The sequence below is a fragment of the Anser cygnoides genome, chromosome 1 (assembly GCF_040182565.1).
Source record: "Anser cygnoides isolate HZ-2024a breed goose chromosome 1, Taihu_goose_T2T_genome, whole genome shotgun sequence".
Lineage (NCBI taxonomy): Eukaryota > Metazoa > Chordata > Aves > Anseriformes > Anatidae > Anser > Anser cygnoides.
Genome location: NC_089873.1, coordinates 114,220,314 through 114,238,639, shown reverse-complemented (window position 1 = coordinate 114,238,639; position 18,326 = coordinate 114,220,314). Strand labels below are relative to the sequence as shown.

General features: G+C 45.9%; 1 protein-coding gene and 2 long non-coding RNA genes across 5 annotated transcripts in view; 2 read left to right on the top strand and 1 right to left on the bottom strand.

The window, feature by feature from the left end:
• RUNX1 (RUNX family transcription factor 1) overlaps positions 1 to 18,326 on the top strand; it is a 164,348-nt gene that overhangs the window by 12,650 nt on the left and 133,372 nt on the right. The window lies entirely within an intron of this gene.
• LOC136786517 (uncharacterized) lies at positions 73 to 601 on the bottom strand. Its single transcript, XR_010825386.1, has 3 exons — positions 540 to 601; positions 342 to 440; positions 73 to 243 (listed from the first exon to the last, which is right to left on the bottom strand). It is a non-coding gene; the product is annotated as an uncharacterized lncRNA (long non-coding RNA).
• The window catches only part of LOC136786516 (uncharacterized), a 41,493-nt gene continuing 26,267 nt past the window's right edge, over positions 3,101 to 18,326 (top strand). The window contains exon 1 of the long non-coding RNA XR_010825385.1: positions 3,101 to 5,672. This is a non-coding gene — a long non-coding RNA (uncharacterized lncRNA). The remainder of the gene's footprint in view (positions 5,673 to 18,326) is intronic.

The following is an 18,326-nucleotide window of genomic DNA, read 5'->3' as shown; positions in this document are numbered from 1 at the left end:
ATTACAATCAAGAGCTTGATGCCATGAAATTCTGTTGAAATCCAAAATTTATTGAAACCCGGTGTCCATAAAACAGCTGAGTATGCATACAGATAGCAGTTTCTTGATATGCACCAGCCAGGAAAAGAAGCAGCTTTGGAAGGTTTTAAGGTTCCCTCCGTCTCTCACTGCCGTGTTTCAGAGCACAAACCAGTCTCTGCTAAAGCTTGGAAAGAAAGCTTCCCGTGTAAGCAGGTCTGTCATCTGCAAAATGAATTGTGGCTGCCTCCAAGACATCTGGTACCAGCCACGGGGTAGGTGAGTCACTGGTCTGAGAGAGGGACAAGAAAACATTACATTACCTTCATTACCTCTTCTGTCATCTTACGAGAACGGGTCGTATTCGTATAAACTTGAGTCAGCTTCCCAAATAGTAGATGAACAGTATGGCTATCTCCTCCCTGAAGTGTCCAGACAATTGAAACAGGAAAAATAGAAAGGGCACAGACAGAAGATCTGGCTGTGAAAGCAGAGCGGCAGAGAGTGCCAGTAGTTGCTACCTGGTAGAGTTTCCAATTCATCCTTAATGCTGTCCGCAGGGCTCACCACTTCTGCTTGCAAGTGAAACTCTGTGAAATTGGGTAGTTTCACTTCACAAAGATCTGTGAGAACATTTTCTCTGCCTTTGATCTGTCTGGGTTTTTCAGCCCGCGCTTTTTGTTTTGAGTTTCTGATTCCAGTGAACACAAAAGCAGCCCAAGTCAGGGGCTTGGGGCTTTTTCTTTTGCCTTCTGAGTATTTGCTCTTGCACTGTACTTTCTGTTTTCTGGTTTCACGTTGGAGCCATGATTTTGAGATGTGTTTGGGAGCTGCCCTTAGGTAGGGTTTTGGCTGTGAGTTGAAAGGCTGACCTCTCGTACAAATCTCTCCATGAACGCGGCGTGAGGGGACTTGCAACCCGTCGGGTTGAAAGTGATTTGTTATAGGCATTTCACTCATCTCTTCTGAGGGCAAGCCTTGCAATCCTTGTCAAACCAGCAACCTCAGAAGGCACTGACCCAGCCCTTGAAGTGCATTTTTTGGTCTTTAGAAGAGAAAAATAACCATTTGAGAACGCTTGATTTTGGGGGGCAAAGGAGCGCGGAGCACAGACGAGCATCTGTTTCCTTTGTGACAAACGCCCTGCACATCCCCAGCTCTGCCTACAGCTCCCATAAGTACCCTTTTGAGCTGTCTTGATAGCATACACCTGCGCCATGCAGGCCAGACACATGCCTCACAGGCCCTGGGGCATTCACAGAAGCCTTGAACAAGCACCGAGGGATGCCGAGCTCAGTGAACATCGCTAAAGCATCCTGCACGGTCCCCACTTTTGGCAAACGCACACACTGTGAGGATGCCGAGCAGCTGGAGCAGGGCACCTCAGCCTTTGCAGTGGGCAGACGAGCTTCCTTGCCTGTCAGCGCTCGGGTCTCTATTTATACGTGCTGCGGTATCAAAGGGTAGTGAAAGGCAAGCTGGCACAGCGAGATGAAAGCATTCGTCTGTCTCGCATGGGTAACACAGACAGACGCAATCGCGCGGGCGCAAGTCACCGCCAGCCAAGCCCTCGGAGATGCCGGTGTGCACGGAGCCGAGCGGGGGTGGCAGGCATGCCTCCGGTTTTCACTACTGTTATTATACACGAGGGGCTGGTTCAAGCCGGCGCTGCTTTACACCCACATGCCTCCAGCCGTGCTTCTCCTTTTCTCTGTAGGCACAGCCGGGAGCTGAAAGCATGCCCCAGAGCCAGCAGCGCTTGGGGTAATGTCCTGCCCCAACCCAGGCTGCGACTAAACGGCCACCGACTGCAGTGGGGCTGAGCCTGTCTCTTAGAGCAAAGACACATATGAAGACGAAGTCGTGAATGAGTCTGGAAATTAACTCTGCATGCCAGTGTTCACACAGGGGCTGAATGAAATGCAGCTTTAAGGTGCAAGTGTAATTCTTGTGACTCCAGTTAGCAGAACCGTAACTGAGAATGAAAGCTTTTGCCTCTCTTACCTTGGAAATATTGGTGTGGAACAATTATTTGTGGCCTATTACACATGGTTGTGGAAGGAGCTCTGTGTCGGCTGGGAGGTTTTCTTTTCTGGCTGGTGGCTGGTGGCACCTCATACATCAAGGGTGTAAGAGAGATGGGCGAGGTGTGCTCCCTCACCGAGCAGTGAGGAGAGCCTCTGAGAGAAGCGCTCTTTATCATGTGCCATCTCCTGGTCTCTTGTAGAAGGACAGAGAAGGACAGGACTTGCATGAGCGCAACCACAGCTTGGGAAAGTGACCCTGAAAGCACTTTCCAGGTAGGAGGTAGTGAGGAGGAGGAGGTCTCACCTGCCTGGTCAGTCTCCATGTGGCAAGGCTGCCACAGAGGCTGCTGAAGGTGCCGGTGTTGCACATTATCCTGAGCAGGGTGCTGATAGAAAAGTGCATGCTGCACCCAGTTCGTAGGAAGTGCAATTTATTTTACAATACAGTTACTAGATAATATCAGACTTCTGTAAAACTGTTTTTCAGGACCTATATGTAAATGAGCTTGGGGTTTTGCATAGGCTGGGTGTAACAGAATTCATAGCTGGAAGATACACTCAAGTTACGACTTTGTTAACCCCATTTGCACTGGAGTCAGTGAACCAGTTGCTGCAGTATAGGGTAGTTTAATTGCTCGTCTGTATTACACATTCTCTATTCTGCTTTGCAAAGAAATTCAGTACATCTTTGCCCACCACATCTCTGCTGTGGAGGTCCAGTCACACGGGGTCCTTCAACAAGCTGGTAGCCCTGCAAGGAGCCAGACCCACGTCCTCCAGACCACAGGCGCTGTGCATGCTCCTACAGCCACCCGCTCCCAGTTTTGCCATTTGCTTTTCTAAATGAAACAGGCTGTTTTGACTGCAGTATGTTGCACTGTTGTGGAAACCAAGGAATGGCTTTCCTAGGTGAAAGGAAAAAGTGACAGGGTAAACCTCTTAAGCTCAAAAGTGCTGAAATAAAACTTTCAAGATTTTTTTTTAATATTGTTTTTTATTTTTCTTCGACTAGATATTTCAATACCTAGAAAATGGTCTTTTTTTTTTTTTTTTTTTAGTATAGTTTCCTAAACAGTCCAAATAATTTCAATTACTACTTTTAAAGAATGGCATTATTTTTTATTGATACTTTCAATGCATGTGTTTTACACTGTGCAGCAGAAATGCTCCAGTAGCCCTGAAGAGCTAATTGCCCATATCACATAGGAATAAGCTTTGCCAGCAGGAACAGTTTATACTTAAATAGGTCCCTTCCCATTTGGGAGAGCATCTTGCTCTAGCCAGACACATGCCAACATGAAGCAGGATTTACAGCTCCCCTGTGGGCTGGAGTTATGTCGTTAGACAGACATCTATACGAGGAAGGGTGATCTAGGTTCACATTTTACTGGGGAAAGCAAAGAAGCCCAGTAAACAGTTTTTCAACAGTTTTCATCATCAGTTTATGAATTATCATCTCCTCATCAGACAGTCTCTCAGTGTTCTGTGCTAATTTCTTCAGTAAATCCTTCTCAGCCTCTGTTCATGAGCAGTGCCTCCTAGTCCCTCATGTCCCCAGGAGCAACTCCTCGCTGCAGTCATGCAGCTTCTGATGGGGCAGCACACGGAACAGCTTCGTAGGTTTTTTCCCATTACAAGACTTGAACTAGTGAGGGATCATTCCTGCCCAAAACTGCAGCCTGCTCTGAAGGTCCAACTTGTGGACACAGGGCTACTTGCAAAAAAAAACATACAAAATGTGATTCATCAGGAAATGGTTGTCAGATTCCAGTTTGTTTTCAATGAAAAATCTTTTCGCTCTTCCCTAAGTTCTCTTCTGCCTGGAGTCCTTCGCGTGTTCAAGACTCAGCCCCTCTTTTTGCAAGGCCTTGCTGGATTTTATTTTTTTTTTCCTGCGGGAAATGCAGGCACCATTAAGGCAACCCTTGTCTGAAGCTGCTGTTCAAAGAGGGATTGAAATCAGATTTAGGAAAATATCCTATATAAAAACATTAGCTGTCCTATTTTAGGAGATAATTAGCTGTAGCAAAGTTTCCCTCACTTATTTTTACTTGGTGAGAAAACAAACTACCTTGTCATTGAGGTTTTTATAAAATGCTGCTGTTTGCAACATTTGCCATGAACAAATTAACCCAAACATTTCTAGTGCATGACTTACTTTGCTAACTCTGCTACTAGCTTTCTTTTTGGAAGCTGGAGACCAAAATGCCTACAGTTGTCATACGATGAAGGAGAAAATATGTTGAATCACATACTTCATTTCCAAGGAGTATGGACGAAAGAATAAATAAAAATAAGTATAAAAACCCTGCTGAGCACTTCTTAACAGAAGCCACCACAGAAAGGAGGGCAAGAAAGTCAGGAACAGAGCAGGAATGGGAAGAAGTATTTTACTGTGTGGCAGAAGCAGCGCACCTCCTTTAGCCCTTATACCAGCAAAGCTGCTTTTACTCAGCAAACCTCTGGGATTTAGGGCTACTTCCACTGGGAACTGTGTTCTCTGGTGTGAATAGGGCATACTGCAAGTGGTTGTAGCTGATGTGATGAGATTTTGGGGGATCAGTGGGTGACAGAGATGGCAGCCCCAGCTGCTGACATCTGAGAGCCAGGTGCTGAGCACTGCCTTTGCTAGCCAGCCACAGTCAGAATAATGCAATATCGGTCACTCCCACAGTCCATGCTCCGAGAACAATCCACGGGCATTTGTTCATTTTTTTAAGAAGCTCAGCGTTTGAACTAAGTCCCCCATTGTTCATGCAGTCATCCTACCTGCTTATTAAATCATTGACCTTTTCCTCACTGGTAGCTTCCTGCTTTGGTAAGAATTAGGTGGATACAGGTGGCCAAAAGCAGCCGAGCTTCTGTGCCTCACACCTGGCACAGGCCCCCTTTGATCATCCTGTCTGCAGACTCAGCCCTTTCCAGCTGATACAGAAGGTCAGAAAGGGATCGTGCAAAGATAGAAGGTGGGTTTGGGGCATGAGAGAGAGAAAAAATATAGGAAGAGAAGGATTTCTGAAGTAGTCTCTTAGCCTCTTACATTCTCATGCTTAACAGATATTAATAATTTTGAAACTTGGTAGGTAGCTTGTGTCAGGATTCTAATGCAAGCCATACTGTGGTAGGTAAAAAGTGATTTGGATATTAAGTTAAAAGGCTGGCTCAAGTACTACAGATTATACCTGCAGGATTTCTTTTTTCTTTCTTCTTTTTCCTTCATCTTACTGCAGCATTACGTTTAAGTGTGCCTTAGAATAAATAAAAAACTCTAATCATGCTGGCTTGCATTCTGCCAGGGACATCAGTGCAGCACGAGTTATGTCCTCCACCAAAACAGAAAGCCCTTGCAACAAAAACAGAACAAAACAAGCAAAACAGAACTGTGAGAGTTCGTGTTGTGTCGCTATGCCTGAGCCCCATCTGACTTCAGGCTGCTAACACGGCCCTTTTTTCGTGTTGTTACTCGGATGACAGCTGGAACTGGAGCATACTAAGCCTTGTCTCGAGCCACAGCAGATGCTGATGATGTGATCAGTAACATCATAAATGTTCTTATTGTGTCACTATTGGATTGCTGGGGAAGCCCTTAGGATAGGGATGGATAGAGATCTGCCTCAAACACCATGGGTAACTATGCTGCGTATTTTAACGCTCTTAAACCCAAATGCTCTCACGTTAACGTTCCCCACAACCAGTGTAATGTGGTAAAAAGCTCTTGTAGCTGTGGAAGAGCAGTGGGAAATTCTCCGGAGAATTTATGGTGTTCTTTCCAGGTCAAGCAGTGCATCACTGGGAAGTTTCAAAAAGCTGCTTGGGGTTGTTTAATTAAAAGTGTGCAAAACCACTGAAAATCTTCTCCATGGAAATGCTGGGTTTATGGTAAAATTTCAGATGGAAGAAGCCTACTTTCTGAATTCAAGAAAAGTTTATTTAGGTGCATTTAAAAAGCCAAGACATGGTGTCCTAGGCAGAACTGGTGAAGACTGGTTTCCTACAGACGTGGGTCTTGTGGCTGCATTCTCTAACATCTGATAAGGCTTTAATCTGATCAAAGGTTTTTCTCTTCTTGAGGAATCTCTAAAATCTCTCTTAGGTGGATGCTGGTGTGCCCTTCAGCTGGGAGCACCAAGAGCCTTCTGCTACTGCCGTGTTTCATGGAAGCTGTAGGAACTTAAGGCCACTTCTGCTCTATCAAATTTAGTTGAAGTTGGCCCACAAACTAGAAGCACTAGCAGAAGCAGTGAAAAAAGAAAGCTGTCACATAAGCTCTGTCTCCACAGACAGGCAAGCTGATAAAAGGGCTTTGCAGTTCAGTTTGGCACGCACTGGGCTACAGCGATACACACAGTAATAAAATGCAGCCATCTTCAGAAACTGCTTAAACCTCTCTGGGAAGAGCGTGATCCTCATTTTCATGGATGAAGAACCAGGGAAGAGTGGTCATATCAGAAATTTGGGGGAGAGAAGTGGAAGCAGAACCTCAGGTTTTTTGACTTATGGTTCTGAGCCAGACTGCACACAAAATGATCTCTTGTTCACTTTGAATTTTAAATTTGGTCCAGTCGATGCTTTCATCGGAAAGTTACCTTAGCATTGCATTTGTTCTCTCAGGGCCCAGATATTGTACATCTCCAACCACAACTGGGGCTTCTAGCTCAAATAGCAAACCGTGAAGAAAATCCAGGAAAAATGTTTTCCAATTACTTTTGAGCAGCAGGCAAACTTGGACACGTTATGAGCTGTTTGTGGGCAGCTTGGGAACGGGAAAAGAAGTAAGATTAGCTGACAAACTGTTTGTGACACTACATTTGTTCAGCTCATTAGAATCTCAACTCCAGGAAAAGCAGCATGCTTGGGTTTTCTTCAGCCTGGCTTAGCACCCCCTTGGCAGTGAGCAATGCTCTGTGCCTCCCGCTCCTGTGGAGCAGCAGGAACGGCCGCGGGCAGGGAGAGCAGGAGCAGGGAGAGCAGGAGCAGGGTACAGCTCAGCCCTACCAGCCCAGCTGGAAACATCACTGCTTGGAGACTCCCCAGGAATCTCCTGGCATCCAGGAAAGCTGGAGGTTGCTGTCCTGGGATGGGGAAATGTGCAAAGAAATTATGCAGCAATTTAGTGTTTCTTTTCTTTTTCTTTTCTTTTTTTTTTTCTTTTTTTTTTTTTCAGAAAGTGTTTCAAAAGGAAAACTTTTTTTTTTTTCTTCTGAAAGTTTCATTCTAGAGCTGTATTTTTTTCTGCTTTCTCTTGTGTTGATCTGCCCCAGCACTGGGCAGTGCCAGAACAGCTTACAGGTTGGAGAGCCCCTGTGCTGCCGTTGGTGTGGGCTCCACCTCTGCTGCCAGAGAGGCTCACCCTCAGGCAATTATCAGAGCAGGGGCAGAGAGTGTTTTGCTTTTCCTGTATCTAACTTCTGAGCAATAACCCAGGCTTGCTGGTACCTTGCTTGCTTGCAGAGCTTCTGCATAGGATAGCCTAAGCAACCTTGAAAAACTGGAGGTGCTTCCTGAGGAGCCTGAGCAGCAAAGCGTGCTGCAGGGTTTTTGACATTGCTGGGGAAAATGGGCCATGGGAGCTGCCCAAAAGTGGTACCAGGAGCACTGGCTCTGCCACAGGCTCAGGTGATGTGAGGTAGCATCTCCATTCGTTTGGTCCTGCCCCATACCTTTGGTCCCATCTGTGAGGGGGGACAGCACAGCAAAGAACCTGTGGTGTCCCCATCCCCACGGCCACCACACAATGGGACATCGGCAGCTGCTGTGCAGATCAGAGAGGAGGCGAGCAGCTTGGATGTGCCTAAATATTTCACAGGGATTTCCTTAATAACTTATTTTTTGGTGAAATAGTAAAAAAGCGAGCAAGATGGAAGCTCAGCCTTTCCTCTCCATCATGGCCAAGCCTGTACCGCACACTTCTTGTTTTGCTCATCGTCGGGGGGCTGCAGGAAGGAGATAGGTCTGTCCCTGTCCCCCCCGTGCCCTGCCAGGGTGCACCTGAGCCCTCTCTCCCCAGGGACAGAGCGGGGCCGCCCCTCGCCCCCAAGTTACGGGGAAGCTGTCAGCCGAAATGGAGGCATCCTGTTTGTCGAAAAACAAGCGACGGTTGCAGGAGGGTTGCGAGAGCGAGCAAACCGCAGCCCCTGCGCGGGGCTGATAACAGCCTGCGCCGCGCTTGCAGCAGTTCCGTCCCTGCTGGGGGGGCCGCAGCGGGGAGAAGAAAAAAAAAAGAAAAAAAAAAAAAAACGAGTGTCACTGCCACTTTCCTGTTTCGCGCTTTTTGGCCCTGCCATTTCTTGCTGTTTGGTTCTGGAACATTTTTTCAGTTGCTCTCTTGTTTTTCCCCTTGCTGTGAACAGCACAAGGGGCTGCCCCATCCGAGGGGGCACAGCGGGCCAGCGGCTCTCAGTGCAGACATACACCCTGGCAATGCCCACATGTGGCTTTCTCACCGTGGCTGGCTCTGGTGGGAACCTTTTTGTGGTGGTGAAGTGTGTGCAAATGTCTGAGGTTTCTGTGTGCAGCACTGGGAGCCCCGATGTTGTGCACGGCTGTGTACGTGGTGCTGCTCGCGCCTGCACAGCTCAGCATGTGTCAGGCTTTCAAGGTGCAAGCTCACGGTTGCATGGGCTGCAAAGGTGCTGGGCATGTGCCTGTCCGTCTGCAGGGAGCTGGGGCGTTCCCTGTGGGGCTTTCCATGGCTTAAGTGTACTCAGATTTGGACGCCTCAGATTAAGGATCAGCCATGCGCTAACATAAATCGATTTCAGTTCTTTATCCCTGACCAATGCGCTCAGGCTTGCAGAAAAGGAGTTTTCTTTCTTTAACCAGAACCGGTGTTTTTCTGGAGTTTTGCATAAAATTCGTGAATATTATCAGAGTGCTCTTTCTCCCCAAAAATATCTCAGGACATGCTAGTTTAAAACCACTAGACCAGTGCTCTTATCAGCATCAGTCACATAATCTCCCCCCCCCCCCCCCCTTTTTTTTTTTCATTTGCTAAAAGATGGTTTTGCCTAATTTTTAGGAAAAAAGTCCTTTGGAAAATTGCTTCAATAAAATATCAATGCACATTGTTCTTAAAAAAGAATAATAATATGAATAATATGAATTCTTAAAAAAAAAATAATAATATGCCCACAAAATGTGGGCAGCACATTAATTTCAAATACAGCCCAAACCACTAACTTTTGAATTTCACAGTTTTCCCTGTGACTTCACCCTTTTTGTTTTCGCTCCCGCGCTTCACTGCTGAGTCTTGCTGTGCTGGGAGCTGTACGAATGTATGGGAGAGTGCCCCGGGGGATTTACAAGCAAGAAACCAAATGGAAGAAAGGCGAAGGGTACAGCACATGGCCTTGCTGTACCGGCACTGTCGAAACTTTGCTTGTGAGAAGCGTGAAATGAAATGAAAAGATAAAAACGGTTTCGGCAAGAGCTAACGTCAGTCGCAGCAGTGTGCGGAGGAAGTTGGAGAGCCCTCTGACAGGCGATGCTGTCTGCAGTCACCTCTCACTCCCCACTATTACTCCCCGCCCATGCTTTTACTTCTCTCCAGCTGCAGCAGAAATGCTCCTGTGTCTCTTTGTTTCCATCCCTGCTGCAGCCCGTCTCGTCTCAGCCCATACACGGGGATCCCCCCAGCTCACGCACCTCCTCTCTGATCCTTCACAGAGCCAGATCCGTGCCAGAGCCCCACTCTTGGCGGGGACAGCCCATCCCGTCCTGCTCTGAGGCCATCCCCTGCCCATGCCCACCCTGTTATCCCGCTGTGGAGGTGCCACGGCCAGTGCTGCCTTTGGACAGCTGCCTTTTGTCCCCTCTCACTCCCCTTGGGCAAGCATGTTTTCAACTCTCCCCTGTGCCCCAGTCCTGGGAGTGCTTGTGATTTTTCTTCACCTTGTAAGTGTGAAACCCCCACAAAATCTTCCTCCACAGCTCAGGCTCCAAACTTTGCTGATAACCATGTGCTAGCAAGCTTTGAAACTGGGATCTTCAGGGGAATGAAGGCGAGCCACCACCAGTGGGCTTCAGGGTGGCCTGCACGTCCCACTCCCTCAGTGGCTGTGAATCTCAGGGCTTTGGGCCTTCCTGTGACACCCTCAGCACAGCAGGCTGTGATAAGGAAATGGAGCTGGGGCCTGCGAGCACCTGCTGCTGCGTCAGACTTAATGACTTGATCTTATTTACTGCTTTGGTCCATTTTTCGTATGATAGAAAATCAAAGAAATTTATTTCCCCATGTCATTTATTGGAAGTAATAGAAACATACATGACCTTCCATATTTAGTAAACTTTTTCAAGTTTCTCTTGGAAAAAAAAAAAAAAAAAAAAAAAGATTGTTTTAGGGTACAGGGTACAAAAGTTTCTTTGCTTTTTCCGAGTTTCCTTTCTTTGGCACAGAGCATACCTAGAGATCAGGGCAAGTAGTGGGCAGCCTGCTTAGCTGTTGGAGCCAATTAGCAAAAGTTGCTAAGAAGGGCTCCTCTAGCTAGCATGGCACCTTTCCTGGGCTTACTTCCTTTGCCTTTGAATATGAAGTCAGGAGGAGAAAAACACATTGGTAGCTCACCACTCCCAGCCCTGTTTCTCCCCGCCCCATGCACCCCAAAAACCCCCATGGGGACCTGCACCTGGCTGCTCTGAGCATGCCAAACCCCCGCCCGTCACAGGCTATGGCATTGCTGCTCTCACTTAATAGGGATGCTGTTGCATTATAATAAGTTATGGTATCTTTTTTTTTTTTCTTTTTTTTTTTCTTTTTCTGGCACAAAAAAAATGGCCTTTTGGTGCATGGCTTGCTTTTGTTGGAGCCTCTCATGTCATCTCAAAGATAAAGAGTGGAGAAGACCAGCTTCCAGGTTATCCAGCCTAAGCTTTTACTGAGGTAGAAGTTAAGAGCTGTAGTGTGCTGGTTCCAATCAGTTTTGAATGTTGAATAGGGATGCTTTTCATCCCTTCCCCTAGGTCATTCACTAGGAGAACGTATGGTTAGGGATTTTTCCAGAGCATTCAGCAAGTTTCTCTTCTTTTCATCTAGGTTGCCTAGTTCCTGTAGACTATTATGAGTGCGTGTTCGCAGCATGCAATATACAGCTATATATGCACAAGTCTGTGTATGATGTGTACATTTAGGCATGTCCATGCATTATGTGTATGCACACTGTGCTTTACCTCCTTTACACCCTAAATAATACCCCTCCTATGTTTGACACCCTCCGAGTGCTTGCAGGATGTGCTCACCGTGCCACATCCGCATTGCTCATTCACGCACTTGCTCTCTCAGCTGTCCTCAGAAGCCAGTTCCTCTCCAGCATCTCTGGCCTGGGCGGGTGGCAGTGTCCCCTGCCCGAGGGCGTGTGGAGGTATAGGGGGGCACAGCGCAGAGCTGCTGGAGAGGAGGGGAGGTCTGGTATGAGGCCAGACAGGGTGTGGAGGTTGTCCTCGTGGAAGTGCCGTTGCTGTCTGACTGCTGGGCTGATGCTCTTGCAAAGTCACGAATACTCTGTTTGATGTGCCTCTGCCATTTGCCCCCTCTTTTTCATTTGCGCCTACCCTCCCACAATCGGAGCAGGCAATTATTGTGTTATTCTGAAGTCAGAGCCTAGGAGTAGAGCAGGACTCCTCACTGAGCTAGGTGCTGCGTAAGAGTAGATGAAAGAAAGCATCCCTGCCTCAGACAGCTTCTGGGTTAAAAGAGAAAACAAAAACCAGCCCAGAGACAACAAATGGATGTGCAGGCAGGTGAGGCGGGCTGCCAGCTCAGCCAGTGCTCCGGCGCAGCAGCAGCTGGTGCCAAGCTTTTGTGGGTACAAAAGAGGACTCGGAGCAGGGAGTGGGACAGCACCACAGGTGTGCAGGGAAGAAGAGAGGGTAGAGGTGTTTGCTTGGAAGCATTGTAAGCGGCTGGGTAACAGCAGGGGCAGGACGGGCTGAGCCCTTTGATGCTAGAAAGCAGGCAACAGGCAGGGCTGCCAGCCGGGCTTCGTCCCCCCAGGGAGCACCGCAGGCACGGAGCCATGCCGCCCGCTGCTGTTTCTGCATGGGGATCAGAGGTACAGAGCCATGTGCCAGGTGCTGCAGAGTTAGCAAAGCAATGCAAGTGTTTCTTTACCAGTTTTCCCACTGGTGCCAGGGCAATCCTTGGCTGTTCCTGCAGCAATGAAGTGGCTGAGCTGTGTATGGGTACTGCAAATAGCCACTGGCTTTTCCCTGGGGCCCAGTAGAGGACAATACTTTTGTCATGCCATGAGTCAGTACCTGGTACCTCTGCCCTCCCCTAAAGCAGCCCACTGGTGTCTTTATCTCTTGCTAGCATCAGTTTGGTTTGCTTTTGTTCACCCTCTCTATCAGTGGAGGAGGCTGCTCCTTAGAAGACAACCGTAGTCGGCAGCTTTGACTTCACGGTGCTGTGATTAGCTTTGATTTCATCTGGTAATTACCAGAAGTGTGAATGCCATGCTGCTTGCCCCGATGAGTTTCATAGAAAGTGAAGCTGCAAAAAGCATTAGGTTTTCTCTTGCGGGAAGGCGAAAGCCACGTACACCACTAATTCCACCGCAATCATTCCTTGGTTGCTGACGATAGGCAGAGTGGAGGTATATGGGGCACTCTGCTAGGCCGCAGATAGCACTCGCTGACCTCATTTCTTCCAACAGTATTTCAGATTTATTTTGTCTTACTCCCAACACGTCTTTTTTTTTCAGCTGACAGAGCAACAAAGAATTGCAGTGGTGCCACCCCTCACCTCCCAAAACCAGCAGCTGTGCAGGAGGCTGGGCTAGAGAGCTGGTGGTGCATGGGAAAAGCTCCTGTCTGCACTTGTGTATGGGACTTCCCTGGATGGAGCACATTTTATTTCATTTTATTTTATATTTTATTTTATTTTATTTATTTTATTTAGTTTAGTTTAGTTTTTGTCTTCTTTCTACAAATCATTTCTTTACATAAATTCAGTAATAGAGCTGGGTTAGGAAAAAATTGTGGCACTTCTTAAAACACTAGAGTTCAACCAAAGCCCTCTGTAGGCAGGTGGCAACTGTCTTTGCTTTTGGCCAAGGTGTGCTGTACGGACTGCAGTTCTGTTTCATTTGAAGTATCATCCTAAAAGGGTTCCTGGATCTGACCAAAATCCTGCACTCCAAGGGGTGTGTTCAGCTTCAGGGGTTCAAGTTGGCAAGTTCAGATCAGAGCTTCCAGTTCAAGCTGGAGGGAAAAACTCACAGATGTTGTTTGATAATTCTGATGCCCAATAGAAAAATTGCCTGGGCATCAACTGTGAACTTCTATCAGTAGGTTTTCAAACAGACCATACGGTGGTTCGTTGTCTATTCCCTAGCATCTAATTTGCAACACAAATGGCTTTCTCCTGATAAGGGTTTTCCACTCAGACAACCACAAAAGCCATTATTTGTTAACTTGAACTACTATCAAAAATAGGTCTGCTTCCTTACAGGACTAGCTAAAGGATAGGTGTCACTATTAAACACACGTGTAATGCGTTGCTGTCTCAGAGCTAGAGCATACATTTTAAAGAGTACCTGCAATGCAAGTGCCTGGATTCTGTGAATTATGGTGAAACAGCCTCCAGAAAGCTTGCTGCTGTGCAAGGCAGGCAGCACCCAGAGCTGCACTTGGCTACGTGCCGTGCTGCAGGCGAGTGCCGCAGGTGCCCAGGTGGCTCTGCAAAGGGGATCTCGTGGTTCACCCTCCTGCTGGCACAGTTTGCCTTAAGGGAAGGGTCCCGTGAGGTGTTGTGCCCTGGAATAATTGATCTGATGGCATCACCTGAGTAAGAGAACGCCTCTCCTGTTGTATGGGAGGAAACTGCTGGGGAGTGGCCTCATTTGCCTTAGGGACAGGTGCGTTGGCTTTGTTGGGAGGTGCTGGTAGGAGCTCCCTTCTTCTGTGCACTCACTCCCAAGCAAAATGGTGCAGCTGGTACAGGGAAGAGGGTCAAATGTTTGTAGACAGAGAAAGGCATAAAAGAAGTAAAGACAGATGGCTGTAAAACTAAATGCTCTTATTCCCATTTTAAAGCAAGCAAACAAAAAGTCTCTCCGACCTCTATGAAACAGTTTTCCTATTATGCTGAATTAGCTATCTTTTCTTATCGGTATGAAATAATTCTTTCCCTAATGCAAACAATATGCTTGGTATAAGAAAAACAAATAGCTGTGAAGCTCACACTGGAGAAATTTTTGGAGGATCAGCAATACTGACGTGACTCCTCCACTTATGAATTTGCCCCTGCCTCTTCAGGTCAAGTCTTCAAATTCAGCTCTTCAGATTCCGCATTTAGAGCAGACCAAAAAAAAAAAAAAAAAAAAAAAAAGCAAGTTGTAAAACCAGAGCTATAAAAAGGCAAGTGGTAGTGGCTGGATGAGGTAGCTTGGGCAAAGCTGCTCCCTTGGGAAGGGGTGAGCAGAGGAAGTAAAACCACAAAGAAAGTCAGAGGGGGCTTTGTAGGGGCAAGAAGAAACCACAGAGGGTAGTAGGTAAAAGGAGCCCAGTTTTAGGGGAAAAGGGACAACAGCAGAGGAGGGGAAGTAGAAATGGAAAAGGTGGGGAGGAGAAGAGGGGAAAAGCTGCTGAAGAAGGACCCTGGGACCAGCAGGGAGCAGGGGCACACCTTTCCTCTCAGCATCTCCAGCACAAAAATTCCCCTCCGGGCTTTTGCTGCTTTGAAGTGGGAAGCCTGAAAGAGCGGGTTTGTCTGCTCCTGGCTGCGAGGGAAAGGGTCCTCCTGCATGTTTCCTTGTACTGCATCTCTTCAGATACACAGAAAGTTTGGTCTTTTCTGTGAATACGGGACTCTCGGTGAGCTTTCAATATACAAGCCCCCAGCTTGGGTTTTGCATGCTTGTACTGACAGGAGACTAGTTCCCAGTATTCTGCCTCTCCGATGCCACAGCGTCCTAGCCAGTACAAAAAATGGCATCCTATATTCATCAGAGCTGAGCTGCTGCTTTCAGTTCATTTCCCTTGGCTCCAAGCAGCAGAAATGAAGCAGTGTCGCTTATTTTGCTATAGCCCCCTTTGAATACAATGGCTCCTGTCAAAAGCAACTGTTGTGCCGGCACAGATTTGAAGATGTTTTTGCTCAGTCCTCAGGGGAATTGACAGTACAATGTCATGGAATGTACTCTGAGTGAAAATCTGTTATTTCTCAACTGCATTCCAGAAAACAAAACTGGTATACAATTTTTAATGAAATATGAATACACTCAGTAGAGAATATTTACTTAAGTAGTACAAAAAAAGCCCCAATTCAAAGCTTGTGCATGGCCCCCCTAATCCAGTAGCACCTGCCAAAGGACATCCAATAACTGACTCTTTAGCTGCACCTACGCACACAAAGGCAGTTCGCCGAGCGAGACTCATGTTACAGGCCAGCTGCTCTTTAGGATCGTTAGGCTTCTGAAGGGAAAAGGGTCCAGATCACTTGTGTGGCTTTCAAAAGAGTTTATTTAAGAGTTAAGAAAAATATATATATATATTTTTATATATAAATATATATATTTTAAGTGGGGAAGGAGAGCTAATTTGTAAGCAAGGTGAGAAGAATGACTGGACTATGATTTTATGCACCTTGATCATTGGTATTATCAAGGAGTTTTAAATATTAGTTAGTATTAGTTAGTTAATACTTTGTGAAGTCTCTGATTAAAGATACAAGAGACTCATAATATGGAAAAATAGCCAATTAGGTCCCATCTAAAATCCAGCTGGTCGCGTATTGTTTCCTACAGAAAGGCAAGCCGCAGGTACTTAAGGAAAACATGAGAAACACAGCAAATATGATATGCTTTCCCTGACCTGGATAGGGTTTTTTTTCCTGCCAAAAACTTGCATAATGGCTTTCAAAACTTTTGACACACCCAGCTGACTGTGACTTAAATGATGCATTGTATGAAAAACATAAACCCCTGAGATAGGTGGTGCTAAGGATTTACACGGCTGGTAGGATTTCTTCAGCTCAATCTGTCCTCCATGATTTTTCTTAAGGAACGTCTGGTTTTATTTCTCAAATAAATTGATGAGTGCTTGAACGGATGTGTCCTCTTTGGAGATATGAACGTATAATGAAATTTCATGTCAGGCAATGAAAAATGTATTCCATTTGTTTAGTAGAAAAGCCTCCTTTCTTGAGCCCAACTCCTTAGAAATGGTAGCTGCATAAGAAATGGTGGCTTCAAGGCTTCAAAGATGCCAAAGACTATCTAGAGTCAAATAAACGTGCAACTGTTTGACTTCTGTGAAAAAATAATGCTAAAAATATCCTAAATATATTTATTCATTTTTTTCATTACATGTCAAGAATTGAGGTTTTTTTTGTTTGTTTGGTTGGTTGGTTTTTTTAAGACTAGTCAATGTCTTGGGGGGGGTCTTTTAACTTTCTGTGGAATTCTACGTAACAATTTTTCATCCACTTAATTCCTCCACACACCGACACAAAATCCAGTGATTGGAGCTTGCCAGCTCTTCTTTCTCTCTCTCTTTTTTTTTTTTTCCTCAAACTTTACACTGATGAGGTTTAGAAAGCTATGGTCCTAGAGACAGAGGTGCATGTCTGCTTTAATTAATCTTTAACTTCTCAAATTTTAGCAAACTGACAGAATACCAAAAGAAGAAAAAAAAAAAAAAAAAGGAAATGGGAGAAAAGAAATACAAGCTCATTCAGTTTCTTACACTCAACAGAAGGGGGAAAACTGGAGGGAGAAATTAAAACTTTAAGATATAAATTGCTTTTTTAATCTAGTGTTGAGGGTGCCCAGATGTTCTGTTTCAACATATTTCAGATGTTTTGTGAAACTTTTCTCTATTTTTGACCACTTGTAATCCCCTGCAAATCAGTATGTTCTTTAGTAAAAGGATACACCCAATTTAAACCACTTGAAGTATGTTTAAGAAAAAAAAAACATTCTGATCTACCGATTACACTGAAGAGAAGGGGGGAAAATTTCAGGGAGAGATTACGAAAAAATCCCAAAGAAGATGGTTTGCCTGAGGTTAGAAGCAAGTGAATCCCAGTACATGTTCTCCCTGGGGTTTTTAGTTGAGACACCATCTCAAGCTGTAATCCCCATCACTGAGCACCTTGCAACTTTAAAAGAAATTATAATGCTGGTAGAGTCGATGTAACAGTAACACATTCTGTAGAAAACATCGAAAAAGATGGATTGATTTATATTTGCATTAATAGCTTGAATATAAATATTAATTTGAACTTCAAAAGTTAGCACAGTAAATACCAAAGGGAGCAACAGAATCATTTGGCTGAGAAACAGGTTCCTTTAAATATTTTATTTGTTGTAACACTTCATGGTAAACACCCTTTATGTTTATTTCACAGGCCAGTGCTTAAACATGAATAATCGTGGCTTTCATACCTTGGTCTTCCTTTAGGGTAGAGAGCTCAGGTGCCAGGTATGGTGAATAACTTCACGTTTCGTGGTGTGAGGCCAAAGGGGTTTTGTTGCGCTGGTTGTTGGGTAGCAGTGCTGTGTTGGTGTGGGACCCAGCAGCTCAAAAACACTCCCCATGCTTTCTCCCTGCTGCCTGGAGCATGGTGCCGCCCCAGCAGGGGGACATGTCCTGCTGGGGACAGCGGTTTTGTGAGCAGGGACATGTGGATGCTCTCTCACTCATGCTTCAGCCCTGGAGTTTCTCCCTTGGGTTTCTGGCCATCTGGTCAGAAAGGGTTCGCACTGGATAACTGGGCATGCACGGAGGCAGATGAGCAAAATTTTCCTTGACTCTTCACAACAAACTTAACTGAGGAAACAAACTGGACATTTTCAAAGGATTGAAAATGAGGGAGCGTTTTCCCTCTTGTAGATCAAGTTTCCAGTTGATGCACTTCTACGTTCTTCAAGGCAAACAGTAAAACCGCTGATAATTGCCTGTTATTCAATGCACACACGACCAACTTTCCCTCTGAGAGCAGTGCATCTGCCTCTCAATTACCATCATCAGATTTATATTTTTTTGGACCAGTGGCTCTTTTTATGTACGTGTCTGTTTGATGTCCTAAGACAGTGAAACTTCATCTTGCTCCCTAAGCCTACCCTGTTCATAACCATTAATTATCATGCCATAATCACTAGAGCCTGTTCATTTGGCTCAACAGCATGTGCTCACTTGCTATTTAGAGTATGCACTAATTATGTTATTACTTCATGAAGAATGGGTATTGGGGTAGATGAAGCCTGTGCTGGGTCTCCAAGGGGATGCTCAGGAGAAGGCTCGGTCCAGGGGGAGCGGGGATGCAAATGCTGCGGTACGCAC